The sequence below is a fragment of the Octopus sinensis genome, linkage group LG2, assembly GCF_006345805.1.
Source record: "Octopus sinensis linkage group LG2, ASM634580v1, whole genome shotgun sequence".
Classification (NCBI taxonomy): Eukaryota; Metazoa; Mollusca; class Cephalopoda; order Octopoda; family Octopodidae; genus Octopus; species Octopus sinensis.
Window position 1 is genome coordinate 191,332,176 of NC_042998.1, and position 12,500 is coordinate 191,344,675.

General features: G+C 31.5%; 1 protein-coding gene across 5 annotated transcripts in view; it reads right to left on the reverse strand.

Moving 5' to 3' along the window:
• The window catches only part of LOC115230030 (innexin unc-9-like), a 593,624-nt gene extending 585,709 nt beyond the window's left edge, over positions 1 to 7,915 (reverse strand). For 2 of the 5 annotated variants that reach the window (XM_029800301.2, XM_029800283.2), the window contains exons 1-2: positions 5,685 to 7,914; positions 4,265 to 4,285 (exon numbers count right to left, since the gene is read on the reverse strand). The gene's annotated coding sequence lies outside the window, so the exon portion shown is untranslated. Of the gene's footprint in view, positions 1 to 4,264; positions 4,286 to 5,684 lie in introns of all 5 variants that reach the window. The other 3 variants (XM_029800310.2, XM_029800289.2, XM_029800320.2) reach the window with 2 other exon arrangements.
• Between the last annotated feature and the right edge of the window lie 4,585 nt (positions 7,916 to 12,500).

Below are 12,500 nucleotides of genomic sequence, written 5' to 3' on the forward strand. Positions count from 1 at the left end.
ATAGAGAGAGAGAAGATAGAGAGAGAGAGAGAGAGAGAGAGAGAGAGATTAATGAAGGTGCTTAAGTATTACTTATATTATTTAGCCAAAACATGGTTTGAAATCTGAACATAAAGTGATAGAACAGCAAGGAAAAAGGCAGGGCGGGGGTTGTCACTAATGATTTGCATATAACTATAAAATGAAGCAAATTTCATGTTCAGTTCATGTGTGTGTGCCTGCGCGTGTGTGCAGGAATTCAATATGAAATAGATTAACGTTATAGTATTCATCATACCACACACGCGCACACACTCGCGCTGTAGAAACGAACAGACGTACTACATTGCACATAATTTCTCGCTTATACGTATACACACACACACAAAAGCATATATTCAAGCACCCAAATATACACACGCATGCATGCACATACACATATGTGTATACATATGCATGGGTGTATAAGGAGTTAATTGCATACGCACATATATTTGAATATATCTTCCTGTATATCTAATCGAAATGAGAAGAGTATAACAAGAGTTATAATCCACACCGTGGAATATTGTGGAAATAAATGTTCTGGATAGATTTGAGGTAAAAATATTTCCCAATATATATTAGCTGATAAATGGTTACAGATTTATCTTGAGAATGAGTGACAGGGTACATAGTTTGACTTCATTTTCTTTGCCGCAATTGGAAATCACGTTTCTAATTTCACCCGAAACATTTGTTAATTCTATATATTTGTTAGCGTTTTATGACAGGGAAAGTTATATCAAGCATTATCCAAGGCCTACGAGATTTGTTGGAAGTAAGGTCTCTTCAGACTGGAGACCTGACCCAACTGATTGTAAGAAAATAGACGCCTCTAATGGCACCCAATGCCTGAGCAAAGGTGTCAAACTGGACCAGTTTCATTTGGTATATATGCACCGATAGACGAACTGAATACTGGTTAAAAATCTCTATGTCAGACCTAAGGATTTACCCATCCACACCTCAATCAATAACCTGACAACATGCACAAGAGTCACATGAAAAATTATCGTTTCTCTAGAACGTTATATCTTTTATTACTTTAGTCACTGTAAAATTGATATCCTTTAGGATGATATAACAAATTAAAATTATCGAAAGAGTGATGGAAGTTTAAGACCAAGGTAGGGACTTGAACGCAGAATCTAGAGAGACTCAACTTAATTTTTAACCGATGCTTTACAGTTTCTGCTTTTAAATTACAATGTATTGACTTTATCGTTCATATGTATCATACGCGCAAGGCTATTCAAGAGAAGGTAGTAATTTGAATTGACCCTGGTACGTGCGTGGAACTCATTTTATCGACTCTCATAAAAATTTGAATTCATAACGTAAAGAGGCGCGAACGACTAGACACAAGACCTTTCGTTCGAGGATCTACCGATTCTGGCATTCATAGCCTGTGTAAAATACTTCATAGTGAATTCTTACAAGGGTTTAAATAACAAATATCATTTGTAGAAAATATGAAATTATAACTGGGTGATGTCTATATCATGAAGCTGTAGAGTCAAATAAAGCTAAATTCTGTTCCTCAAAGACTTGCGCGAAAACACATTTCTACAGCCGAGTTTTGAGACAATATCATAAGCCGTGTTTACAACCAATCCATGGAATATTGATTTTTTGACATAGGTACACATGGCTTTAGATTTATAAGGGAAAACATTAAAACAACATCACGTGTATCGTTTGCGTTTCATGACAGTAAACTTTAAGGACTTGAACTGGAAGATGAAATGTAACTGTACTCAGAGAAAACTCATATCTAAGATACTTGACAAACTTAGTGTATATTACCTATTATCATTGTTCTTTCTTTTTAATCCCAATGAGTAATGCCTTGCATATATGAATATATAAATGACACTGTGGATTAGGTTTGTTCTCGAGTGCAGTAGAACTGTGTACGGAATAAAATGGCTTTGACGCGGAAACGATAAAGGCGTGCAGTATCAATTTAAAAGAGGCCTTACATTTTAACTTGCGATTATCACCCAATCAAGCAAATGTAGTAAATATTGGTTGAGGTGGGGGAAACGAAAGATGTAAGAAAGGAATATATGAAGACATTCTTTTCACGATATCATTATGAGAATTTACTGTGTAAAAAAATGAGAAATCTGTAAAAGTTTATATGAGTTTCTCTGTGAATACTCTTTTAGATGTATCATCATATGGTATTGAATGGCCTGATAAATATAGGCATTCGAAGAGTACTTTATCACACACACACACACACACACACACACACACATGGATACAGAAATACAAAGATGTCCAAATTGAATAATTTCCCCCTACTTCAATACATACATATACCGAAACACATATGTATGTATGTATGTATGTATGTATGTATGTATGTATGTATGTCTTGAAGCACAAAATTGCACAATCCATTACGCCGTGTTTCAGGTAGCTGATCATCAGCCAGAAATTTGATGTTCTATTACGTAAAACTCGGAGTAGCATTTTTAAGAAGTCAACAGAGCTCAATATTTCATGATAACTTTTGTATTCAAGTGGCATTTTCCTCCACTGGTTTGCACGTATGGGCACACGCACATATATGTGCAAGTGCGTACGCGTGTGTATGTGTGTGTGTGAGTGTATGTGTGTATATACATATAACAAATTGAGCTTAAAGAATACATTATAAACGTTGTGTACACTCACGACGATATAGGAGGATGTTGGTGATAAAGACGAAGGGTAACACAGTAAGAAGGAAAGATATTGTGATGGAAACTGAGGGAATGAGATACAACAAATGGAAGAGAGAGATTAAAAGATTAAGGCATTGTTATAGAAGCATGTATAGAGATTATGATTAAATGTGAGAGAAGATTGAGCTGTAATTTACTCTCCAGGTACAGAAAAAATATATATGGCATTATTTCAAGTAAGGTGCTTCTCATCAACATAATGAAAACTTGGTTTTTCTTTTTTTGTTTTCTTTTTAACAAATTAAAAAAAAAAAAATTACAACAGCAACAAAGTCAGGACATAGTGAAGAAATTAGTTCAACAAACGGTGAATGAAAAATGAAAGGATGCAGAGAGAAAGAAAAAAAGAGAAAGTATTGGATCTTGATACATAAGAAGATAAAGATTTTTAAAAAGTTTGCAGAAATGATAAAATGAGAGAATATAAAATGAATGAATGTCTGCGCGATTTCATCACATGCAATCAGACAACGCAGGCAGCAAGCGACATCTAGAAGGAGAAGCAGCATTGGTATATAATAGGACTTTGGGATATAACAGCAAGAATTTGTAGAGATATAGATGTAATATTTATATATATATAATATAGAGAATTGAAATAAATACTCCTTTTGGAGAAGTAAAAAAAGCATTGGATGAATAATTTTAGAGGAAATATTTTGTCACTAAGAGCTAATAAATAATGTCTCACACAAAAGATATGATGCATATATAGATATATACTAAATAAAATTGGACATGCATGTGTATAAATGAATTTTTATCTATTCATATATATATATTTCAGATAATATATATATACACACATATATATAATTATATAATTATACACACATATATGATAAATATATGTAGGAATATGTGTATTTGTGCAAAGATTTTCAATTTTATACATATATATAATATATATGCATGTATGTATATATGAATACATGCATACATATGTATGTATATATAATTTAAATTATATATAATTTAAATGCCTACAAATATGTACTTGTATATTATTTACCCATATACATGGTGTATATATGCATAGACTACACATATACGTATATGTATATATATATTTAAATGAAATATATATGTATGCATATGCATACATAAGTTATATATATATATATATGTATGTGAGTGTGTATGATTTCATATGAATATACATACATGTCTATCTATATATGTGTAAATTTGATGGTAGCTTGCATATTTGTAAGGTGGAAGGTATGTGTAAGAAAACTTTGCAAAAGTGGATAAGAAGTTGATATAATAACTATTTTTTGTTGTTTTATTTATTTTATACATTCTTTATACATTCATACGTATCTTTTTTTAAATGTAAAAATCTATAATTTGATTCTGGAGAACATATTGAAAAATTATATCAATAGAAAGAATGAAGAGAAGAAATTTTGAAACTAACGTGTAGATAAATATAGATAGATGGAAACCAATTAAGATGTGGATTTATCAAAATATATATAAAAAAAAATAAGACAAATGCCACTTACATTTCAGCCTCGTGGTCTATACTTAAATATTAAGAAAAAAAGGGATGAATACATTTTTAGCTAAAGTATATGCAGTTAACTTACAGAATACATATTAATAAAAATCGGTATGTGTATTTATATATATGTATATATATATATATATATGCATATTTATATATATATATATATATATATGTATGTATATATGTGTATATATATGTGTATATATATGTATGTATATATATATATATATATATATATATATGTGTGTGTGTGTGTATGTGTGTATTTGTGTGTATGTGTGTGTATATATAAACATATATATATGTACATATATATACATATATATCATATATATGCATATATATCATATATGTGCATATATATGCATATATTTATCATATGTATGCATTTATATGTAGCATATATATACAAATATATATATACGTTTGTATGTATATATATATATATGTATATATATATGCATATACATACATATACATATTATATATAAATATATATATTCATATATATATACATATATACACACATATATATGTATATAAACATATATATTTATATATGTGTGTGTGTATGTATCATACATACATACATATATATATATATATTATATATATATATATATATATGCACATACATATATATATATATGTATATATATATATACTCTGCATATATATAATATATATATATGTATATATATATATATATATACTCTGCATATATATAATATAATATATATATATATATTATATATATATAATATATTATATATATATATTATATATATATATATCATATATATATATATATAATATATATATTATAATATATATATATATAATATATATATATATGTATATTTATATACTCTGCATATATATATATATATATATAAGGAAGTTGATCTCTTCTATTACTATGAAATGTTTCTGTGGTTCTGATAAAAACTGTAATTTATGAGACAGAAATTCTAGTGTAGGATTTTTTTTTTTACATTAAAAAATTTTCTATTGAAGGTTACCGAGAGGAATTTAATTCTGCTATACCTTATTGTATGCCCTATATCATATAACAACAGTGTTTGCACTTTAAGAATGCATTAAATATATTTCCTCCGAACTTACGAAAATTATAGAACAATTTTGTAGTTATTGTCAAGACATATGACAAATAAAATCATAGGTAACACGTGATTAGTTAATTGTATTGATAGGTGAAAGAAGCCTTTTCACAGGACCTTTGTGAGGTTTAGATATAATATAAATGTAGTTAATATTTGCGTAGCGTATGTAAATAAAGGTTCAAGAAAACCTTGAGAACAACTCAAAACGAAACAGATGAAATGCATATGTCTAAATATTCAATGTTTTGAAAGAACATATAATGCTGGTCAAGGAATCAATTCAAAACTTACATTTCAGCTGATGGCTTCTCCTTGGGACGAACACATTTCAAACGCCTCTGGAAATCCGAACTCCGGTATACTACCGTGACTGAATGAGTGGTATCAATAGGTCTCTGCCATGCTATGCGCTCGCTTGGTGTTTGGGGAATTTGACACACGGATGTTCTTGGCAATTTCATTCGTAACGAGAAATTTTTTAATAGCCTTCCGAGCAATCGTAGACTTTTTCGCTATGGAAACCATATCTAGAGCCGCTGTTACAAGGAAGCTCAATTAAAAAAGGAAACTATTTCCCTTGAAAGGGATATACGTTGAGTGTTGTATTGTATTATAGTATATGAGCTTATATATGTGAGTAAGACAATTGTTTATAATAAAATAAGAATGTGTCTTCAGAAAAAGACTTTCAAAACTCCTAGTTTACATTGATTTACTATTTTAGCTGGTCTTCCATTATGTTCTTTTATGTTTTAACTTGTTGATTATATATGGTTCCTAATTGGAATAATTTGAGAATTCTGAAAATGAGGTACAATAAAGTATATAAATGTGTATATAATTATAAATCCGTTATGATACTAAAGTGAATGAATTTTTTAATTGTATTGATGTGCAATTTATATAACTATTATTAAATACATATTCGTAAATTTTAGCATAATATTTAGAGAATATAATGGTATTTAATGAATAATGATTATATATGCAAAAAAGATACAACATATATATATGTACAAGTGCATACATACATATAGATGTATAGTGTGTCTTTGCATGTGCATGTGCAGATACGTAGGTGGCTTGTGTGTGTTTGTGTGTGTGTACAATATATAATCTATAAAACTAAGATCGAGTAATATACGAACTCTGTCTTAAGAGGAAGGAAAGGTCGTAATGTTATCATGAAGCCGTGTTAACAGTATAGCTATCAGATAAACACACGCCTCTGTCAAATGCAAGAATCAAATTCGAGCCAGACAATTCTTTCGCGTTACTGTTTGTAAGCTTAAAATTTATTAGCTTTAGTTTTTGCTCTTAACTATATAAAATAAACTGTCTTGAACTTTTTGTTCTTTATACGAAGAACAGTTGCCTCGAATTATAATTATAGAGACTTAAATTAATTTTGCTCATTTACATTAATTTCTTTCATTTATCATTTTCCCAGTTACGTTTTCTTGCCAGCTTGGTTGCTACGTTAAATCCGATTTTATCTTGATTAACGAAGGATCTTGGTTTTATTATAGTATTTACTTATTTTCTGCTTATCAGTTTACACTCTTTAATCCAATTCGAGCTTACAGTTGTATTATTAATGTTCAACTGAAGTTCAAACGAATTTCCGGTTGGTGTAAGGGTCCACTTCCTTCTCAAACTACGTATATACCTGGCAGTATGCAACTGAACCAGCCTCCAGAAAACACCTTTACAAAAGAAATTGCATGTGTATATATACACGCATACAATCTTTCTGTATCTTTCAAATATATTCGCTATATATATATATAGATATATATATGCACATATATAAAAGAGATCGATAAAATAGAAATAGATAACTTAAATAAGTATATCTATCAGTGATAATCCTAGTTCCAAAATGTAATTGTTATATCTCAATATATTGGCTTTAAACAATAGCATTAATAAATATATTTGTTTCCTTGTGAGATGAAAAATTGCTTCGTTCCTGTTATCCGTGAGGCTTCTAAACCTGTATGCTTATATCAATCTTTATTGATTAAAATATAGGACTAATGGCGAAGTTATTTATAAAGAAAATTTTATATATATATATATTTACATATATATATGTACATATATATATATATGTGTGTGTGTGTATGTGTATGTAATATCAAATACTGATCCCTAATAATAAAAGGAATATCAGGTATTGAAAATAATCCAACGTGAAACGTCTTTCGTTGAGCCGGTACTTCCAATAATGTAATACTAATTGTTTTAACTCCGCGGTTTTGTTTTTCTTATTAAATATCCTTAGTGCGGCATGGACTTTTGGGAATATATTTCAAGACTTGTAGCATCAACAGATGTCTGAGTATGAACTTGTTATCCAACGTGGAACACACGGTTATGAAAAGTTAAAAAATTTGTGCACGAATAATTAAAAAAATTGTTAAAGGTCACTTTATACTGTATAGAAGGAGGGATTTTAAAATATTCCTATACAGTCTCCAAAGTTGAGCGGTTTTCCATATGAGTTTACATATGTATATATATATATATATATATATATATAATATATATATATATATATATATATATATATATAGATATGTATGTATGTATGTATGTATGTATGTATGTATAAGAATGTATTTGTATATGTATGTGCTTGTGTATTTATATTTGTTTATTTTTTTATCCAAAATATCTCTTCCAATTCGCTGCTGATGAGTGATGCTTCAAAGGAGAAATATGAAAGGGTGAACCAGTTGTGGTAGATAAGTTGACAAGCCGGAGGAGGAAGCGCGAATGTATAATTGACCGAACAGTCAGAGTGGAATGCAAACGGCTGACCAACCAATACCGAAGGTTACTGTTCAGATTTGCCTCATTTTCCAAAATATTCAGAGAAATATCCTCCCTCCTCAGGTTTTACCTCTCTCACAGTCACTCTCCCTCCCACCCTTTCCCGTCTTTCACTTCACCCTTTCTCCTTTACATTTGCTAGTCGACTTTCCTTTTCTGTAGTGCCCTGCCTCTTTTGTTACTGCCCAGTGCCAAATTTTCTATGGCTACAACACTTTCTCTCTCTCTCTCTCTCTCTCTCTTTTTTTTATGGTTCTGCCGAATATCACTCAGCAGCGCACGTACATATATTCTCACAACTCACTTTATTTTCCTGTTCTGACAAATTCTGCAGTTACCCCCTTTTCGTTATGCATTGTATTCTGATATATACATATATTACTTGAGGCCAATATGCATAGACACATGAATCCACATGCTAAGAATTTTACGTGACTGCATAAAAATGTGTACCGCTTAATTAGTAGATATGCATAGAGTTAGGCACACACATTGAGATACGTGTGCATTCACCATAGTGTTGCAGCTGCTCATTTACTTCTCCCAACAAAAAATCATTCCCACTAATAGATCAACTGGTGATCAGTAATACAACTCAGGGAGAACACTTCATGGCAGCTAAACATATCAGTGTTACTTTGTGTGCGTGTGTAAGAGCAGTTTCTTTACATAGAAAAACGTGTGAGATGTATTTGGGAGGAAAATGTGCGGATGAGAAAGTGGTGAAAATTGAAGATTTCTATTGTTATTGAATGTGTAGGCATAACGTGTTTAAGAAATTATCAAGGTATGAGTATGTGAATATGAAGAGAATAAAACAGAATGTAGTAAGTGGAATACTATTCTGTCAATTTTGATGATTTGGTTGCACTTTTTTTTATGTATTTATATATATATGATCGTATTTATGTGATAAGTTAAAAAACGATAAGAAAACATGTATTACTATTAAAGTAATTGAAAAATTTCGTTATATATATATTATATATATATATATGCTTTTTGCGACTGATTATAAAAAATCTACATTAAAGTATATTTTTTTTTAAACTCCAAAATATTCGAAAATCTGCCTTCGGTTAATTTTAGACAATCTCCGATAAAGTTACCAAGAAATTCCTTGGGGTAGTATTCCTCCTGTGCAGCTCCTTTTAAATCCTATAAAATTTCAATAAAATCCTCGTGGTAATTCCTGATACGGACAAGTATATATATATATTTCCTTATTTATTATATATACAAGATCTTTTTTTTCTTGCGTATAGGACATTTATTTGTATAAACATGTTTTGAATATTCTCCATTTGTATTCCACATTATTTCGAAAAGAATTCTGAACTTAGTAATTCATTGGTTGAATGAAAGCGAAAGATAAATAGATAAAATAATATAGGACCAATGTAAATTGAGGGGCACCTTTGGTGGGTTTTTGAGGGGTTTTTTTCTCCTTTATATTTAAGGCAAGTAATGAAAATTATTTTGTATCCGAAGTGACGAGATAGCAGCTCAAAGGTAATAATAATAACAATGGTAATTAATAATAAATAAATAAATAAAAACAACAGGGAGAGAAATGCTGCTAGAAAACACGAGTTGTCGTTGTAGAACCGATGGCTTCCCCTGTAATTGTTGTTCTTGGTGGAGTTGCACTGGTTAAATATTAAATTTTTAATTTAGATCCAATTTCGGTGATAAAAACAACAAAACACAATAGTAGTAGTAGTAGTAGTAGTAGTGGTAGTAGTAGTAGTAGTAGAATTAGTTCGGTGGTAGTAGTGGTAGTAGTTGTAGTAGTTCAGTGGTGGTGAAGTTCTCGGTTATGATGATAAGAAAGAGAAAGAAAGAGTGAGAGAGAGAGAGAGGGAGAGAGAAAAGAAGGAAGAGAGAGAGAAAGAAGAGAGAGAGAGAGAGAGAACACTCGGAGCTAAGTCTACCCCAAAATCGATGGCTGCCTGGTTGATTTTCCTGGTGGAATGGCAAGGTGTTTTAAGGGTTGTTATTCGGGTATCGTCACAAGCGTAGATCACGAGCCAGAATTCACGCAATAGAACAGAGAGGTAATAATCCTAATAATGTTATTAATTAATGGAGATGTTATATCTTGGTAAAGGGGAGATTGCTTTATGGTCGTTGTGCTGAGCTGCTGCTGCTGCTGCTACTGGGGTCGTTGCTGATAATTAGGGGTTTCGATATTAGTGGCACAATGTTTCTAATGAAGATACACCTCTTGAGAAAAATTCTTCTCTCGCTATTTTATCAATTTGTGTAGATATTGGTTTGTATTGCTTTCCATTGAGTATTCCTTCCGCTCTGTTTTACAGAGACTGGAGAACAAGATAATTGAATTTGCTTTGATTTAAAGCGACGCTATTGTCATAAAAAAAAAAAGAGAGAGAGAAAAAAAAAAAAGAAAACAGAAAAAATAAAAGGAGAAAGAACGAAAAAAACTGCGATGCAATTGATGCTTGTTGATGCGTTAAAAAATAAATAAATAAAAGAGTTTATTAAACCGGATCAGTTATGACAAGAATGGGTCGTCTCGGTACACTGATGTGAGATTTCGCTTGCTAGGAGCGGTAACTTGTTGCAGGAACTGAGTGAAAAGGCTTGTTAGAGGAGGACCATTATTTCGGTGCTGTCAAACAAAGTGATGCGAGAGAATTATTGAGGGGAAACGATTTTGTCATTTGTGCTAGTGAAAATCATGTTAGCGTATTTATCATAGTTTTTACTGGTGCAGCCGTAGTTGAAAAATACCTATATTCGATGTTGCTGCTATCGTTAGTGTATATATGCTATGTTACTTCACGCTGGCGAACAGGCAGTGCTGCTGGAATAAATATTATTTTATGGACTGCTTGTGTTAGTGAATTTATAATTTTTCTTTTATATTGTTCATACATGTTACTGTTCTTATTGCATTTGGTTCTAGAGAGGCATTTAATATTCCTGATAATGAAAAGGTGGTAATAACAGAAGTGGCAGTATCAGTTTTTGTTGTGGATTTCACAGACGTCTTCATTAACATCCAATTTTTTTTTTGTTTTTTTCCTATTTGTTATTGTAGTTATCACGGAAGTTAGAACAAAGTGTTTACTTTCCTCCAGATTAATTGGTAGTTAGTCCAGCTTAAGATAGTAGCATGTAATAATTTGTCTCCTTCTTAATGTGTCGACCAGAATATTTGGTACTGGGGGTGTTGAACAGTATTTGTGACATAATGACGACATTTGTGGCAGTGGAAATTCTTAAGGTAAGTGTTGTAGCCTAGATGGTGCAAGCGGTGGTATTTTTTGGAGATTGCTAGGTGGCGAAAAGTAAAACAACGGCGGCTTCACTTGCATAGAGACATACTTGTGTTTACACGGACGGTTGCGTTTTTGTCGTCATACGATATATAGGTTGGCATATAGTCCTGCAATGTGACAAAGGAGAGTTCTTAATAAGAAGCGACATTTTTCTTACTCCTGTTGTTATCGTTAGTGCTTTTAAAGTCCATTTAAAAGTATATATTTATAAATAGATTGCTTTTTTTCGTATGATTAGAAAGTGCCTTTTCATTTCCTTCTTCTAGCTCCTTGTATTGTACCATTCTCTTTTCTCTCTTCCTCTCCTTTTTTTTTGTCTTATTTTACCATTCGTTTCCACACGTACTCAGGCAAGCAGGTAGGCAGACAGACAGGCAGACAGGTAGGCAGACAGACAGACACCGGAGATTTCGGTGGTGATGATGGAGCGGCAGCAGCAGCGGCAGCGGCAACAGCAAAGATAAATAGCAGCAGCAGCAGCAGCAGTAGCAGTCGCAATGGGAGAAGCAGCAGCAAGTGTAGTTGCAGCTGTAGTAGTTTAGCTGTAGTAGAGTTCAGAGTAATAGTATTTCTGGTCTCCTACCGCCAGCAGCATCTACTGTACTAGTAGCATAAATCGTGATAAGAACGGCAACAGTAAAACATCAATTGCACGCAGTGAAGAGAGGAGGTTTCAATCAGGTAAACAGGGCCTTTATACGAACGACGCTAGCTGTATTTACAAGCCTAGGGAGTCAGTCGATCAACCGTGAAAGCTTCCCACGAGGAGAAGGGAATAAAATACGGTAACATATATACGTAGGCTCGTGCACGTATATATATATATATACATACACACACACACACACACACATATATATATATATATATATATATATTATATATATATATAGATAGATAGATAGATAGATAGATAGATAGATAGATAGATAGATAGATAGATGTACGTATGTATGTATAT